This window comes from Arachis hypogaea, chromosome 16 (genome assembly GCF_003086295.3).
Source record: "Arachis hypogaea cultivar Tifrunner chromosome 16, arahy.Tifrunner.gnm2.J5K5, whole genome shotgun sequence".
NCBI lineage: Eukaryota > Viridiplantae > Streptophyta > Magnoliopsida > Fabales > Fabaceae > Arachis > Arachis hypogaea.
The window spans coordinates 67,648,495-67,663,368 of record NC_092051.1 but is presented as its reverse complement, the minus strand read 5'-3'; positions in this window follow the sequence as shown (position 1 = coordinate 67,663,368).

Genomic DNA, 14,874 nt, shown 5'->3' with positions numbered 1-14,874 from the left:
CGATTTCCTTTATGCACCAAAACTTCAATTTAGCCCAAACAAGCTCCCAACCACAAACCAAGCTTTCACTTCCACTCCAATAAGCACAATTAAGTTCCAAAAGATCCCAAAGCCATAGTAATCAAACTATATGCATACAAATCACCTCAAATCAACCTAGGATTCTAATTAAACATAAATTCACAAGGATTTACTGGCTCTTACCTCTTCCAACCGTTTTGGATGTTAAAACCCAAGGCTAAGCAAGGCTTAGAGCAAACCTAAACATCCAAAATCACAAAAACTCATTTAACCCCAAAGCCCTAGGAACCGAAACTTTCAAGAGAGGAACTCATTTAACCCCAAAGCCCTAGGAACTGAAACTTTGTAGAGCTCTTCACGAAGAACGCATAGCCGCAAACGGTGCGACGATCGGAGCTCTCTAGCTCACGATATGGGCGTTGGAAGATTGAGATGAATAGTGCTGAATCTCTTCTCCTCTCCTTCTTTCAATTCTGATGTGTGTGTGTTTAATGAAGGTGAAAAGGGTTCACTTAGTGTTTATATATGTTGGGCTTGGGCCCAACTTGGGCCCGGTCCAACCCGTTAGCATTTTTAGCCCGTTTGGCCCAACTTCGGACAAAACCTTTAAAATTAACACCAGGTTTTCCATTTCTAACATTTTCTAAGGTTTTTTGCCGGTTTTCACTTTTTCTCATGCGGTACCGGGCAGACTTGAACCAGTTCAATCAGTTCAACTGCCGGTTCGCGATTTTTTGCGGTTTTTCGCAGAAAGCACATTTTCTGACTCAGAAAGACCCACTGAGTCCGAAAATCACCTTCAAATCCTCAATTTCTCACTCTAAATTTTTGAAGTCTAATTTGGGCAATTAGTCACTTAATTAACCGGTTAATTAGTCGCGGTTCTTACATTCTCCCCACCAAATAAGAAATTTGGCTCTCAAAATTTGAATTACCTGAGAAAAGCTCGGGATAATCCTTTCGCATTTCAGACTCCAATTCCCATGTATGCTCTTCTACTCCTACTCGCTCTCAAGCAACTTTAACCAATAGGACATCCTTTCCTCGAAGCTTCTTCACACTAGTGGCATCGATCCTCACTGGCGCTACTTGGAAAGTCAAGTTCTCTTTCAACTCGACTGATTCAGGCTTCAACACATGAGCTACATCCGACGTGTACTTACGAAGTTGTGACATGTGGAATACGTCATGCAAGTTAGACAAATGAGGTGGCAAGGCAACTTGATACGCCACCGGCCCGAATCTCTTCAAAATCTCAAACAGTCCTATATATCTTGGGTTCAACTTCTTGGTCTTGATTGCTCTTTCGATCCCAGTTGTCGGTGTCACCCAAAGAAATACATGTTCTCCCACTTCAAACTCTAGTAGTTTCCTTCTCTGGTCCGCGTAGCTCTTTTGTTGACTCTGAGCAGTTAGAATCCTTGCACGAATCTTCTTAATGTTCTCAGCAGTCTCTGCTATCACCTCAGGACCCAAAACACTTGCTTCACCAGATTCATACCAAAAAAGTGGACACTGGCACTTCCGTCCATACAAAGCCTCATACGGAGCCATCCCAATGCTCACATGAAAGCTGTTCTTGTACGCAAACTCTACTAATGGCATGTATTGGTCCCAACTTCCGAGTTGATCCAAAATGCATGCTCTCAGCATATCCTCGAAGGTTTGAATAGTCCTTTTCAACTGTCCATCAGTTTGCGGATGATATGCAGTACTGAGACATAGCTTCGTACCGAAAGCTCTTTGGAAAGCTCCCTAAAATCTTGAAGTGAATCGGGAATCTCGGTCCGACACTATGCTCGACGGCACACCATGCAACCTTACTATCTCTTTTATATACAACCTTGCTAACTCTTCCATAGAACAGTTAACTTAGATAGGCAGAAAATGAGCAGATTTGTTTAAGCGATCCATGATCACCCAAATCGCATCAAATCCCGACCTAGTCTTCGGTAAACCCGTCACAAAATCCATCGCAATTCCTTCCCACTTCCACTGACGAATCTCAAGTGGCTGTAACATTCCTGATGGTTTCTGGTGCTCTATCTTCACTTTCTGACAAGCCAAACACTTGGATACCACTGTTGCTACATCACCCTTCATCCCAGGCCACCAGAACATCTTCTTCAAGTCATAATACATCTTCGTGCTTCCGGGATGAATGGAAAACCCACTGTTGTGAGCTTCCGACAACAAATCTTGCCTCAAACTCCCAACATTCGGCACATAAATTCTCCCGTTATATCTCCACAATCCTTCACCATCCTTACTAAATTCTTCACGTCTCTTATCACTAACATGTCGAAATAATTGCTGAAGCTTCTGCTCATCTTGCTGAGTGACGAGAGGCTTTTTGACGGTTTAGAATTCACAAATGAATTCTCGTTGCAAGTATAGTTTCTAAACCAACAATAATCCTTCCATACAAAAATTTGTTTGTCACAAGTACAAACCCCTAAAATCTATAAACCAAAGTATTTAAACCTCGGATCGTTCTCCCTAGGAATTGCAATAAAGTGTCTTGTTATTGGTTATGAGGTATGTTTTGGGGTTTTTTGGGATAAGAGACATGAATTGTAAATGACAATGAAAATAAACCAACAACTAAAAAATTCTTGGCAAAGTTTGGTGGTCAAGGATCTCTATCCTAATCACTAACCACAACATGAGAATTGGCAAGGACCAACCCCACTAAGTTAACCCCTAACTAACAGTAGAGGAAAGTCAAGTGAGCTATGTCAATCCAAGTCCATAAGTCCTAGTTCTCCACCAAATCAATTAGTGAGATCTAGAGTTAATGGCTCCCAATCGTCAATCACTTGGACATTAGCAACTCAAGAGTTCCTAAGTTACCTTCCCAAGCCAAGAGCACTAAAATCTACTCTAAAATCCAACCAAGCATTTTATCAAACACTTGGAAGGCATAAAAGGAAAGCATAGTAAAATTGCAAGGAATGTAAATCTACACTACACAATTGCAAGGAATTAAACAACAACAAATCAAATGAACAATAAAGGAACATGAAAACATAAATTGCATTAAAGAGAAATAAAAGAACAAAAGTGCATCAACATAAAAGTAAAGGATTACAAGAATTAAATGCAAAACTAGAGAAAGGAAAGGTAGAAGAAAAAGAATTGCAAAAAGAAAAGTAAATCAAAGCATGAAATTAACCTAGATCTAAGAATTCCTAATCTAGATCTAACCTACTCCTAATCCTAGAGAGAAGTGAGAGCTTCTCTCTCTAGAAACTACTCTAAACTAATCCTAATGTGTGTAAAATGATGCTAAGTGTAAATGATCAATTCCCCTTCAATCCTTGGTCTTTCAAAGCTTTTCTCGCCAAAAAATCAGCTCCAAGTGGGGCCAGAAACCCTCCAAAATCGCCAGGCACGAGTTCTTCTTTAAAAAACATGTGCGACTTTCGGCGCGTACGCGCACTGCCCTGGAGCATTTCGCAATCCGCGCGTAGGCGCATAGTGCGCGCGTGCGTCCGTGGGCTTTTTCCAAATCTTTGGCTTTTCATGATTTCTCCACTTTGTATGCTTTTCTTTCCATTCCTTTGATCCATTCCTAGCCTTTTCAACCAGAAATAACTTAACAAAAAAATCAAGGCATCTAGTGGAATCAAAGGTGAATTAAATTTAGCTAATTAAGGACTTAGAAAGTATGTTTTCACACTTAAGCATAAGTTGAGAGACAATCATGAAACCATGCTATTTCATTGGATAAATATGGGTAAAAGGTGATAAAATCCCCTAAATCAAGCACAAGATAAACCCTACAAATGGGTTTATCAACCTCCCCACACTTAAACCAAGCATGTCCTCATGCTTAAACCAAGAGAGAACAAAGAGTATCAACATTTATTCAATGAAATCTAACTAAATGCAACCTAAACTATATGCAACTATCTACATGAATGCACTTACTTGGTCAAAATAAATCAATTCCCAAGGAGCATATATGCACAAGGGCTAAGGAGTAGCAAGTCTAATCTACAATTGAATTGAGTTATCAAATATTTTTATAACTAGCAAGAAAAGAGACGATCATGGGTGAAAACATGTAATTGAGCATCAAACCCTCACCGGATGTGTTTGCACTCTATTCGCTCAAGTGTTTAGGGTTGTTTCTCTCAATTCTCCACTATTTCATGCTTTCTAAGATTTATTTTTCTTCTAACAATCAATATTTATTTCATGCATGCATACAAGTATCATGAGGTCTTTTCGTAGGTTGTAATGGGGCTAGGGTCAAGGTAAGGATGCATATTTGGTCAAGTAAGCTTGAAATTTGAATCTTTGATAAGCTTAAACTTCCCACCAAACCTATGACATCCTATACAATTCAAAACTAACCTAACTACTCATTTTTCACTTTTTAATATACTCATGCATTTTCTTTTCATTTCACAACTCATATGCATTGATCTTTATTGAACTTTACTTTGCTTTGGGGCATTTTGTCCCCTTTTTATTTCTTTCTTTTCTTCTTTTTTTTTTCTTTCTTTTTCTATATTTTTTTTCTTTTTTTTTCTTTTTTTTTCTTTTGTTTTTCTCATTTTCTTCTTTCTATATACAAGAACATCAATGCATAAGGTTTTACATTTGATTAATACATGAGCATATACCCAATTCCCAATATTTACAATAAAAATACAAAACTACCCTTTTATTCCCCCAATGTCCCAAGGTTCCCACACTTGAATGATACATACACACTAGCCTAAGCTAATCAAAGATCCAAATAAAGGACATTTATTATTTTTCGCTTTAAGGCTTGTAATGTGCTAAATTAAAGAACAAAGTGGGTTAAGCGTAGGCTCAAAGTTGGTTAACAATGGATGATAAAAGGTAAGGCTATTTAGGTAAGTGAGCTAAATGAAATGATGGCCTCAATCATATAAATGCATGAATACACCAAATAATGGACATAAAGAATCAAACAAATCAAAGATTACAATTATAGAAAGAGAATAATGCACACAAGAAGGAAAAATAAGTGGTTATAAAATGTAACCACACAATTAGGCTCAAATCTCACTTGTTTGTGTTCTTAGCTCAAAAACATTATCCACAATATATATATAATTCAAGCAAGTTCAATGAAAAGTTTTCACTCAAATCAATTGGTGCCCTATAGATAGAAATCTTGAAAAATTTTCATTATTTTGACTAAGCTTATTATGTATATATATGCAAAAATAAGAAAATGAAACTAAAAATCCTAAAAACAAAAAAAAATGAAATGCAAAAGTGTTGAGATTAGAAACTTGTCACCCAAAATCACCGATCAGTCAGACGACCCACCTCCCCACACTTAAAAGTTTGCACCGTCCTCAGTGCACTCAAAGATGAGCAAGGAGGTATGGCGACTTTCCGGATTGCCACCTTCAGCTGATAGATCAACCGGTTGTTGCGTGTTCTTTCTTCTGCGTCCATTTTTGCATGCGGTGCATCATTCATGTAAAATAAAAATACAACACCATGAGATGAGAGAGCACAAAAACAAGGAAGCATACATTGTTGGGAACGAGGTACTAATCACTAGAATTGAGTGAGTGAATTAGTGTGACATTAGGAAAATAGGGATGCGAGTTCTAAATTAGGCGCCTTTTAGAACACACATTAGCATAAAAAGTTATGTCACAAAAGAAGCATGTACATCACTCATCCTAGTGTGCTTGAGATGCTTTAAGTAAACTTGTAAGGTAAAACAAGCATTAAAGAAGCATGAGAGCATTCAAGCTAAAAGCATATGGATGCATATGATCATGAAGCACAACGCATTAAGATAAATACTCAACATCCAATGTCAAGAGATGATGCCAGGGCATTTTGGCCAGTTTCACTGACCTTTTCTTTACTATTTTTAAGGTAGTTTCATGCATTTTCTTAGGAAATAAGCTAGTTTTGGGTAGATATATACTTACATCTTGATTCAAGCATATATTGTGCACTTTACATGATTTCATGAGAATTTTGCATGAATTATATGATAAATTGGATGATGCATGATCCCATGATTAAGAGCAAGACTTTGATGCACTTTGTTTGATTGATTTCAGGCCAAAAGAAGAAGAGAAGAAGCCACGTTAGTGGCTACGTTAGTTACACTAACGTGGGCACTAACGTGGAAGGAAGGAAAGCCCCAACGTTAGTGAGAAAAGTTAGTGGCATTAACTTTGAAGAAAGGAAATGGAGCCAGCATTAGTGACACTTAACATTATCACTAATGTTGGACCAAGCTCATAAGTGGCCACGTTAGTTGCCACGTTAACTCAGTTAACGTGGCCTCTAACGTTAAGAAGTAAAGGGGAAGCCAATATTAGTGACATTCAACTTTATCACTAACGTTGGCCAAGTCACAATAAGCCACATTAACTCCCACGTTAACCTAGTTAACGTGGAAGCTAACGTGAAGAAATAAGGTGGTCGACAACATTAGTGACACCAAACATTGTCACTAACATTGGAAGGAACCCACATAAGCCCCAATAAGCCACGTTAACTCCCACGTTAACCTAGTTAACATGGAAGCTAACGTGAAGAAGGGAGGTGATCGCCAATGTTAGTGACACCCAACATTGTCACTAACGTTGGAATGATCCCACACAAGCCACTATGAGCCACGTTAACTCCTAAGTTAACGTGGTAGTTAACGTGGGCAAAAGTCCCACCTGACAGCCTGACCATGCCTTCTTCAAACATGCATAACTTGAGCCACAAAGCTCCAAATGAGGTGATTCCAGTGGCATTGGAAAGTAGGATTCCAGAGCTTTCCAAGCATATATGGCACTACATGGTTGACACTAAATTTAAGGGAGAAAACCTGCCCCGAAAGTGCAATGATGAACATGGTATCAACCTGTATTAAGGCCAACTGACCTCTTCACCTTCCAAGAAGTATAACTCGAGTTGTAGAGCTCCAAATGATGCGCTTCCGAAGGCATTGGAAAGTAGACACCCAGGGCTTTCCAACAATATATAATAGTATGGGGTGGACACTAAGTTTGAGCTTCAGAAACTGGCAATAATGAAGCCTTGATCGCTAGCGTTATTGGCACTCAAGTTTTCCATTAACGCTGGCAACTATGCCAGCGACCATGTCCACTTCAAAGAAGCATAACTTGAGCTACAGAGGTCCAATTGAGGTGATTCCAGTTGCGTTAGAAAGCTGACATTCAGAGCTTTCCAACGATATATAATACTCTATAGTGGGCATGAAATTAAAGTACAAAAAAGAGGCATCTTTTAAGCCCCAAAAACACCAACTGGGCAGCAAGTGCAACGTTAGCCACAATAACTTTAGCACTAACGCCACACTTGTAACGTTAGTGTGGCTAACTTTAGCACTAACTTTAGCACCTGGACCTTAACTTGACCCACTTCTCTCTCAAGTCCACTTCAAAGCTCAAGCAAGCAAGCCCACAATTGTCAACCAATCAAGACCACAAGAAGCATCTAGAATAGGAATTTTTATTTAATTGTAATTTTCTTTTAATTTCATTTTGTAATTTAGGAGAGCCTATATAAAGGCCTTAGTCTTTACATTGAAAACATCTTGGAAAAGCTAGGAATTCAGGAATTGGGGGATTGAAGAGGGGTCTTCGGACTCCCTCCCGTCACACACTTTTCCTTCTCTTTCTTTTAGTTGTAATTTCCATTTATGAATGTTGAATTTTCAATTTCAGTTTGAATCTTCATCTTTATTTTTCTGCACTTTCTTTCTTTTCTATTTTTGTAGAGCAATGATCAACTAACTCTTTACATTGGGTTAGAGAGCTCTATTGTGATTCAATGAATCAATTGTAGTTCTTATTCTTCTTCTTCTTTCTTTTCTCTTGATTTTACTTGAAAGCTTTCGATCTTCATCCAATTGGGTAGTATCTTGGAAAAGAAGCTATTCAAACTTGGATCTCTTCGGAACCTTGAAAGAAGAATGAAGAGATCATGCTAGAAATGCTTTCTCATGCTGGACCAAATTGGGTTTGGATGGATATGTGACTATAATCCTCTCAACACTTGATTTGGGAAATGCATGTGGTATAATCAGTGACCATACTTCATCTCTTCTCATGAGCAATTGACCAAGGAATTGGCTATTGATCAAGATTTGAGAGATTGAATTACAAGGAATTGTAATTCGATCAATTAAGATTGCCAAGAAGATCAATGAGTGCATTGATTGAGGAAGACATGAGAATGAACATGATCTGGAGGATTGCAATATCTCTTGATCCCAATGTTTATTTTATTTTTTGTTCTTACATTTACTTTTCTTGTCATTTTACTTTTCTGCACTTTATTGCTTTCTTTACTTTTCTGTTAATTTATATTTCCTTGTTACTTATCACTCCATTATGATTCGTCTAACTAGGATAATCAATTAAGCATTGATTGCTTAATCCGTTAATCTCTGTGGGATTCGACCTCACTCTTTTGTGAGTTTTACTTGACGACAATTTGGTTCACTTGCCGAAGGGGAATTTGTTGAGAGATAAGTTTTCCGTGCATCAAGAGATTGCCTAATCAAAGAATAGGGTTCAAATCACATGGTGGCCAAATCATGCAATTCAAAAGGATTTAAAAGCTTGAAGGCAATGTCATGTACTTGGTATTCACAAGAGGTAAGCATGAAGAACTTAAAACTAAGTAGCAAAATATAACCTCAATCATAGAATCCAACAAAGATTATAAACATAATGATGTTAAGATAACATCCATTTTTAATACTTAGCAGCAATTAATGGTAAACAAGAATAACAATCCAACACTTACAATGAAAAAAAAGAGAAAATAAAATGAAAACTAACAAAAACTAACTAATCAACTAACTAACTAACTAATTAACTAACTAAAATAAATGGTTATCAATGGTGTTTGGGAGTGTTGGATGAAGGGTAAGAGAAGGGAAGAAGAAAGGAGAAGGAAAGAAATGGAAAGAGGAGAAGAAAAGAGATGTGTTGAAGGAAGGACATCCACGCGTACACCCGCGCATGGCGCGCGCGCGCGGATGGTGGTGGAATGGACGCGACGCGTACGCGTACATGGCGCGTTCGCGTCGATGGCTTATTTCAACAGTGGCGCGTAGGCGTCATGTGCGCGTACGCGCGAGTTGGTTTGTGCGAAAGGCACAACGCTAGCGCAGCATTCGCACAACTCTCGGGTTTTTGGCTTGGGGGTGGAATTTCTCAATCCACACGTACGCGTACATGGTGCGTCCGCGTGGGTAGGCAAAAATGCTTGATGCACACATATGCGCGCAGTGCGCGTACGCACGGATGGTGCTCTATTTTTCAAAATTTTTTCTATGTTTTTGCACCAATCCAAGCATTCCAAACCTCCAAACAGCTACCAAAACACCATAAAACCTTATTTAACATACTAAACTACCAATTATACTCAACAAATCAACCAAAAACATGAATTTAAACTATTTTAACCAATATGTGCAAAAGAGGAAAAAAAGAAAGATTTTACCATGGTGGGTTGTCTCCCACCTAGCACTTTTGTTTATTGTCCTTAAGTTGGACTTATGGGGAGCTCCTCATCAAGGTGGCTTGTGCTTGAAGCTATCTTTGAACATCCACCAACGCTTGAGTCTCCAATAAGCTCCATTCTTCAATTTTAATATCTTCAAGTTTTGATGGAGTTCTTCACAAACCATGGGCTCACAAATTTGATTCTCCTTGTGCGATCCGGGATTCCACACTTTGTTTTGGCACCCATCTTCTAATTGATCCTCATGAGTCCAATTGGGTGGCATGACCTTAGAATTCTCAATAAAGTGACCAAACATTCTCCTAGACCCAAACAATCTAGCTCTACATCAAACTTTCCAATTAAACTTTGAACATGCAACCATAATGAGCCTAGAATAATGTTTCCAACCACTGGCCATATTCCTTTTACTCTTAAAGCCACAAATATGTCTAAGTTGACCATCCGTCTCTAGCAAACCATATTCAAGGGGAATAATAAAGCTTGAGTACAAGGAATTTACCCACTTGAATGAAACAATGGATGGTGGTGGCTTGGGGAGAGGTATCTCCAATGTCCTTGCAGGATCTACTCCCTTATGTTCTTCCTTGACCACTTCCACCTCTTCATAAGCTTCTTCACTTCCAATCCTTTGTTCATCAATTTCATCTAACTCTTCCCCATCACTCAAATTATAAATGGGAGGTTGAGAGAAATCTACCTCCACATCACTTTCTATCTCATTGGGAGAAGGTTCTTCGAATTCAAAGGATTCACCACCAAGAAGATTGGATGCGTGGTCTTCATCTCCAAGGGAACTCAATTTTTGCTCCATTTCTTCCAAGTCTTTATATGGAATATGCCTCGAAGGTTGTGCACATTCCTCTTCAACATCAAATTCACTCTTCTTGGAGAGGTTCTCTTCAACTCTAGGTTTCCAAGGAGGTTCCGCATCTCCTAAGTCTTCAACCATTTCTTCCTCTTCTTCAATGATCATAGGCTCCTCCAATTGCTCTAATACAAAATAACATCCCATATTTTCCACCGGAGTTTCCAATCTCTCCTTATACTTTTCAATTGATTCTCCATATGTGACCGTGGGAGTGCTTTGAGTGCACAAGTATTGGGAGGCTAAGGTGCTTACTATCTTGGTCAAGGTAGCAACAAATTCTAGTGTCTCCCTTTGCATTTCTCCTTGCCCTTGAAGTATAAGGCTAAGGATTTCATCCATTGAGGATTGGGGTGGATAGGAGAGTTCATTGTCTTGGAAAAAGGGTTCATAATAGGAAGGTGGTTCTTCTTGGTAAGAGAATGGTGGTGTATATTGAGGTGGATCTTGGTAGTATTGATATTGGAATGGTGGTTCCATGTATGGCTCATATGGTTCAAAAGGTGGTTGGTAGGGTGGAAATAGGTCAAGGTCATATGGAGGTGTTTGGTGAAAAGAGACTTGTGAGTATGGTTGAGGTTCATGTTGAGGATATGACTCATAGGTATATGGTGGTGGTTCTTGAAAGTCACAAGGAGATTCACCATAGCCATTGGGTTGGTATGCATCATAGAATGGCTCTTCTTCATAGTGCATTGGTGAAGGTTGTTGTCATGAAGATTGATCATATGCATATGGCTCCTCCCACCTTTGGTCATCCCATCCTTGATACACATTCTCCTTATAGTCCTCATTTCCTACAACATAGTGAGAACTAAACTCATAGCCAAAGTGAGAATTCCTGATAGCAAGAGAAAATGAAAATAAAATCAAATAAAAAACAAAGGAAACCAAATCCTAAAACTAGCAAGGACAAACAAAGAAGCAAAAGATAAACATATTCACAATATTCACATATATACAATAACCAATAACACAACACCATTGCAATTTCCCGGCAACGGCGCCATTTTGATGAGAAGGACTTTTGTGTGGTTTAGAATTCACAAATGAATTCTCGTTGCAAGTATAGTTTCTAAACCAACAATAATCCTTTCATACAAAAATTTGTTTGTCACAAGTACAAACCCCTAAAATATATAAACTGAAGTATTTAAACCTCGGGTCGTTCTCCCTAGGAATTGCAATAAAGTGTCTTATTATTGTTTATGAGGTATGTTTTGGGGGTTTTTTGGGATAAGAGACATGAATTGTAAATGGCAATGAAAATAAACTAACAACTAAAAAAGTCTTGGCAAAGGTTGGTGGTCAAGGATATCTATCCTAATCACTAACCACAACATGAGAATTGGCAAGGACCAACCCCACTAAGTTAACCCCTAACTAATAGTAGAGGAAAGTCAAGTGAGCTATGTCAATCCAAGCCCATAAGTCCTTGTTCTCCACCAAATCAATTTGTGAGATCTAGAGTTAATGGCTCCCAATCGTCAATCACTTGGACATTAGCAACTCAAGAGTTCCTAAGTTACCTTCCCAAGCCAAGAGCACTAAAATTTACTCTGAAATCCAACCAAGCATTTTATCAAACACTTGGAAGGCATAAAAGGAAAGCATAGTAAAATTGCAAGGAATGTAAATCTACACTACACAATTGCAAGGAATTAAACAATAACAAATCAAATGAACAATAAAGGAACATGAAAATATAAATTGCATTAAAGAGAAATAAAAGAACAAAAGTGCATCAACATAAAAGTAAAGGATTACAAGAATTAAATGCAAAACTAGAGAGAGGAAAGATAGAAGAAGAAGAATTGTAAAAGGAAAAGTAAATCAAAGCATGAAATTAACCTAGATCTAAGAATTCCTATTCTAGATCTAACCTACTCCTAATCCTAGAGAGAAGTGAGAGATTCTCTCTCTAGAAACTACTCTAAACTAATCCTAATGTGTGTAAAATGATGCTAAGTATGAATGATCAATTCCCCTTCAATCCTTGGCCTTTTAAAGCTTTTCCCGCCAAAAACTCAGCTCCAAGTGGGGACAGGGGTGCACGAAATTGTGATCATCAACAATGGCGCCAAAGACTTGGAGCTCTTAAACGTGAATCACACTTTGTCACAATTCCGCACAACTAACCAGCAAGTGCACTAGGTCGTCCAAGTAATACCTTACATGAGTAAGGGTCGATCCCACGGAGACTGTCGGCTTGAAGCAAGCTATGGTCATCTTGTAAATCTCAGTCAGGCAGATTCAAATGGTTATGGAGGATTGATAATTAAAGATAAATAAAACATAAAATAAGGATAGAGATAGAGATACTTATGTAATTCATTGGTAGGAATTTCAGATAAGCGTATGAAGATGCTTTGTTCCTCCTGAACCTCTGCTTTCCTATTACCTTCTTCTAATCATTCATACTCCTTTCCATGGCAAGCTTTATGTTGGGCATCACCGTTGTCAATGGCTACTTCCCGTCCTCTCAGTGAAAATTTTCTACGCACGCTGTCACCGTACGGCTAATCATCTGTCGGTTCTCGATCATGTTGGAATAGGATCCATTGATCCTTTTGCGTCTGTCACACGCCCAACACTCGCGAGTTTGAAGCTCGTCACAGTCATCCCTTCCCAGATCCTACTCAGAATACCACAGACAAGGATTAGACGTTCCAGATCTCAGGAATGGCCGCCAATAATTCTAGCCTATACCACGAAGGTTCTAATCTTAGATTAGAAACCCAAGAGATACACATTCAAGCTTGTTTGCATGTAGAACGGAAGTGGTTGTCAGGCACGCGTTCATAGGTGAGAATGGTGATGAGTGTCACATAATCATCACATTCATCATGTTCTTGGGTGCGAATGAATATCTTGGAGAAGAAATAGACTTGAGTTGAATAGAAAAACAACAGTACTTTGCATTAATTCATGAAGAACAGCAGAGCTCCACACCTTAATCTATGGTGTGTAGAAACTCCACCGTTGAAAATACATAAGAACAAGGTCTAGGCATGGCCATGAGGCCAGCCTCCAAAAGTGTCTAAGATAGCATAAGACCTATCAAAGATTTTAAAATACAATAGTAAAAGGTCCTATTTATAGAGAACTAGTAGCCTAGGGTTTACAGAAATAAGTAATTAATGCAGAAATCTTCTTCCGGGCCCACTTGGTATGTGCTTGGGCTGAGCATTAAAGCTTTCATGTGTAGAGACTTTTCTTGGAGTTAAACGTCAGCTTTTGTGCCAGTTTGGGCGTTTAACTCCAGCTTTTGTGCCAGTTCTGGCGTTTTGACGCCAAGATTCTTAAGCTGACTTGGAACGCCGGTTTGGGCCATCAAATCTTGAGCAAAGTATGAACTATTATATATTGCTGGAAAGCCCAGGATGTCTACATTCCAACGCAATTGAGAGCGCACTAATTGGGATTCTGCAGCTCCAAAAAATCCACATCGAGTGCAGGGAGGTCAGAATCCAACAGCATCTGCAGTCCTTTTTTAGCCTCTGAATCAGATTTTTGCTCAGGTCCCTCAATTTCAGCCAGAAAATACCTGAAATCACAGAAAAACACACAAACTCATAGTAAAGTCCAGAAATGTGATTTTTATTTAAAAAATAATAAAAACATAATAAAAACTAACTAAAATATACTAAAAACATACTAAAAACAATGCCAAAAAGCGTATAAATTATCCGCTCATCATAACACCAAACTTAAATTGTTGCTTGTCCCCAAGCAACTGAAAATCAAATAGGATAAAAAGAAGAGAATATACAATGAATTCTAAAAACATCTATGAAGATCAGTATTAATTAGATGAGCGGGGCTTTTAGATTTTTGCTTCTGAACAGTTTTGGCATCTCACTTTATCCTTTTGAAGTTCAGAATGATTGACTTCTATAGGAACTCAGAATCCAGAAAGTGTTATTGATTCTCCTAGTTAAGTATGTTGAATCTTGAACACAGCTACTTTATGAGTCTTGGCCATGACCCAAAGCATTTTGTTTTCCAGTATTACCACCGGATACATAAATGCCACAGACACATAACTGGGTGAACCTTTTCAGATTGTGACTTAGCTTTGCTAGAGTCCCCAATTAGAGGTGTCCAGAGCTCTTAAGCACACTCTTTTTGCTTTTGGACCATGACCTTAACCGCTCAGTCTCAAGTTTTCACTTGACACCTTCACGCCATAAGCACATGGTTAGGAACAACTTGGTTTAGCCGCTTAGGCCAAGATTTTATTCCTGTGGGCCCTCCTATCCACTGATGCTCAAAGCCTTGGATCCTTTTTATTTTACCCTTGCCTTTTGGTTTAAAGGGTTACTGGCTTTTTCTGCTTGCTTTTCTTTCTTTTTCTCTTTTTTTTTTCTTTTTTTTGCATTTTTTCGCATATAAATATTTTTTCTGCAAGCTTTTCACTGCTTTTTCTTGCTTCAAGAATCAATTTTATGATTTTTCAGATTATCAAATAACATTTC